This window comes from Triturus cristatus, chromosome 5_1, assembly GCF_964204655.1.
Source record: "Triturus cristatus chromosome 5_1, aTriCri1.1, whole genome shotgun sequence".
Lineage (NCBI taxonomy): Eukaryota > Metazoa > Chordata > Amphibia > Caudata > Salamandridae > Triturus > Triturus cristatus.
In genome coordinates this window covers 205,775,029-205,779,363 of record NC_140587.1, presented here as the reverse complement: position 1 = coordinate 205,779,363, position 4,335 = coordinate 205,775,029, and positions in this window count along the sequence as shown.

The following is a 4,335-nucleotide window of genomic DNA, read 5'->3' as shown; positions in this document are numbered from 1 at the left end:
GGCTATTGACTGGTATAGATTGGTACCACCACTGCTGTTTTTGTTTAATGCGGCATTGTTAGCTCTTGTTTTATTAGTAGATGGCAACTTTTTGCTTTCATTAGAGTCCCTTGTTGCTAAGTGAGCTGGTATGACTCAGATCCATCACCCAGGCAGTTCTCATGTGCCTTCATTGGATTGGCTGATTTATTCTAAATAAATGATTCTCCAACTGTTGGTCTAGATGTTTCCAACATCACTAGCTGATTTACTTGCTGCACCTCTATGTCCTTATATCTGCCATCTGTTACAATATCAGCGGGGGGACTTTTTTTCTCTTTAAAATTGATGGCCTGATTCCTTATTATTGTGGAGGTGCTTCCTGGCCTTCCAAGCACGCTTCTTCTGCCTTTTCGTTAGAGTGGCTGGGAGAGTATTCGAATGATTTGTAGGGGAATTTGTTGGCCCATCCACTAAAGAATCGGTAAAGAATTGTTATTATACATTTTTGGCGAAAATGAAAATTTGGTCATCATTTGTCCATTCAGTGGAGCTGCCACAGCTATGTTATGCATTACCGTTGATTGTAACTTCTTCCCATTTGATGGGTCTGTAGCAATTATGAGTTGTAACTCTGATGGCTGGGCGGGCTGTTTGCATTCTATCAGAATGTTCTTTAAGATGCTTGGTAGTTCACTTAAGTTTTCCACTATGTTGCAGCACGCACAGATAGTTACTGGAAATGGTATTGGAATGCTGTTTTTAGCAATGATTTGGCTTCATAGTGAATCCTGTTTCATGTTTATACCGGCAATATAATCAGCTATGATGTTCATCAGATTAATTTGAATACTCAGCTTGTCTACCTGCATGTTGAGCACGTTTATTGACATTTGTAGCATTTTTATTGGAGAGGTATGGAGGATTGTGAGATCTTCTATCTTTCCATCAATTTTGTTACTCCTTTTTATTATCTCTTGACTGGTATTGGAGTACTTTTGAGCATTAAGCTCTTATATGTACCCGGCCAGCTTGGGTATACAATGATTGACAGGGGTGTCTTCATGATTAGTATTGGGTTTTTTGATTTCGTTCTTTCTATTTACTGGACTAATGACACCTTTGTTGGAGAGCTCAAGCAAGCTCAATATGTCTATTATTGTTTGTTGTTGGACTTCAAATAGGGGGTTAGTTTATTGCTAACTTGTCCATTTATTGCTTGATTCATACTGATGCATCCAGATGACTGGGATACTTCTCTGTTCTTTGAGTTTGCGCATTGATCTTTGTTATCATTATCGGATGTGTCCTCCCAATTTTGAGGTTGCTCATCATTTGTTTTATATGTGGTAAGATTATTATTTGCAGTGCTTATTACCACGTTATCAATGAGCTCGTTAAGGCTTGATATTTCTATTATTGATTGTTGTTGCTCTCCCAATTGGGGCGTAGATTGTGTCTGACATGGGTTCATAATAATGGTTCCAATTGCCTGCATTAAAACTGTATTGTTCGTTATTGAAAGAGACTCAGTCCAGGAATTACTAAGATTTTGTGCAGAATTGTTGACGGCCTGGCTGTTGATTTTAGCCGATTGATGTCTGGGGGTAGAGTGGCCATTGGGTTTACCAATGTCATAGGTATTGCCGGAGACTTCCAAGGTTTTTCCTATTGCTGATTCAAACCTAGGTATGGACTGGGCTGCGCTGGACAAATACACTTATGCCTGAATAATGTGCATTTTGCTGATACATTGATGAATTTTATTTTCCACACTGGTTGTTGGATTTAGCTGGAGGTGGTGGCTTGAATCTGCTCTCTCCTCCATTGCTATCAGTATTGTGCCTCATTACCCACTGAAGCCTCGTCCTGTATAGATTTTAATTTATACAGCGTCACAGGTTTAGGCAGACCTGTGATTTTTGATTTTGCCTGGAGTAGAATAAATGGCTGCTGTTGGATATTTTAGGAACGAGAATTTTCCGCTGGGGTTCATTGAACCAAAGATAGAGTATGTGGGCGATTTTAATGTGGCTCCAGGGGTCTGAGATGGTTCTATCGAGTTTCCCAATGGAGTCTTGGTGTTTTTTATTTTTGCTTTGGCTTGGGTTGTTTGGGTTGCTTTCTAATCTTGCCTGATCTCATTTTGTGTGGCCTGAGTAGTGGCTGGTTGGTCCGATTGTTGGGCCAGTCGCTCTTCTTCCTGGCACTTATACCTGGCTGAGATTAAATACCAGTAATATCATATTTTTTTATTTATGTTTTGAATTGCAGGTTGCTTAATTACTCTGTCGAACTGTTTATGTGATCCAACAATAGGGCAACCCACTCAACCCCAAGGTATTGGGTGTAATATGTAAACACAAAAAAAATAAACCTTGAGGATTTATTCTGCTCTTGCTAATTATTTAAACAGTCACCGTAGTGAACTCAATTTACCATAACACTCAGACATAGACAATACAATATACAGAAGACATAATTTACTCTTTTGTAAGATTTTTATGAGAAATTATATTTTGAAATATTTCGTTAGTTTCCAAAAGCAATTTGAACACTGGCAACTCAAGACTACTGTTACAATGTAGAACCTTGACAGTAGTTGTTGACACTTTTTGTATGGATATGTACCACTATTAATTGGTCATACGACACAAACCACTGGTTCAAATAGTTATAACATATATGAACATCAAATGGCATTTCATTGCATCAAAACAGTGTCACAAGCGTCGACGTTTCGGTCTCCTTATCCGAAATATTAATCCCCGAGACCATCATCAGGACAGAAGTTGCGCCATGTATCTAATATAAAAATACATATATATAAATACATCAACTTTATAATTCATATTTTTTTGATTTTTTAATTTTAAAAAAACATCCGAGTTCAACTTTGAAGTATTATCAGTACACTGAAGGAAGACAGATAAACAGGTGTATCCCAATTATACCACCCATAAGTGTAAAGGTACCCACTCCCTAGTTAGTGTGACCGTGAAAACACGAAGTGAACCAAGGCGTGAAAAAATATAATATATAAATACCACTCATCTACCATCACCCAAAAGGTGAAACAAATGCTTTTATTTACAAAAATATATCCATGAGTACTCACTCTAATACTCTAATCCTTACTCTTGTAAATCTGTCTCATATATCACAGAACCACTAAAAACCAAAGAAACAACATCCAATGAAATGTAAGAGAATATCTTCAAACCAATCACCTAGTGCAGAAAAGGCCATCAGGAAAAGTCGTTGTAAACTTACTTAAAAGCAACCGCTTGCATCTGTGCTTCTGTATTCTGAAAGCAAGCAGTCAAAACAATCCAACTTAGTATGATCAAAACATCATTAATGATCGAGTCAGCCCAAAATCGCCCAGCAGTGAGGCGTCTGTAGAAATGGGATTAAATTCGTATATCGAATGGCAAACTTTGGCTACATTATGAACTGCATGGCCTACCTAATGTGTAATTATATTGAATCTTTCATTGGTTGGTTGGTATATTCGACACCTGTGGATCGAACTTCGGTGTTCCATGTAGTTGACCGACTGGATATTTGAACCTTTGGTTCTTGTTACAATACCATAATCCCAAGGGACCTTATAGAATACAGCCACATAATTATTGTGACACTCCCAATATTAATTTATGGCGTTTATGAACTTTCTTTGTGTACAATATCGATGTACCTTATATAAGCCATTACATTGTACAGGACATCTTTATGATGGACTTTGTATCTTTGTATTTGTATAATATGCATCGAGGGATGGTTGAGAGACTTAAATGTAAATTTACAATCTTTATTTGCTTATTATTCTGGCTATTCCCGTTCCGTTTGTGTGGAATACATTTGTGTGGACTACATTCCAAGATGGCCGCTCTGTTTTCTACTCATTTTCTATCCCCGTTCCATTGTTGTGACAACTTCCGGTTTAAAGGTGTTTTAATACCGTTTCCGCCGTATCCGAGTCGTTGCTCGGACTTGATTTGGCGAGTACAACCGGAGAAGTTATCCAGGTGCCTAATGAAGTAAGTGGTATACGCCGCAAACATTTAGAAATACAGACGCCTCACTGCTGGGCGATTTTGGGCTGACTCGATCATTAATGATGTTTTGATCATACTAAGTTGGATTGTTTTGACTGCTTGCTTTCAGAATACAGAAGCACAGATGCAAGCGGTTGCTTTTAAGTAAGTTTACAACGACTTTTCCTGATGGCCTTTTCTGCACTAGGTGATTGGTTTGAAGATATTCTCTTACATTTCATTGGATGTTGTTTCTTTGGTTTTAAGTGGTTCTGTGATATATGAGACAGATTTACAAGAGTAAGGATTAGAGTAT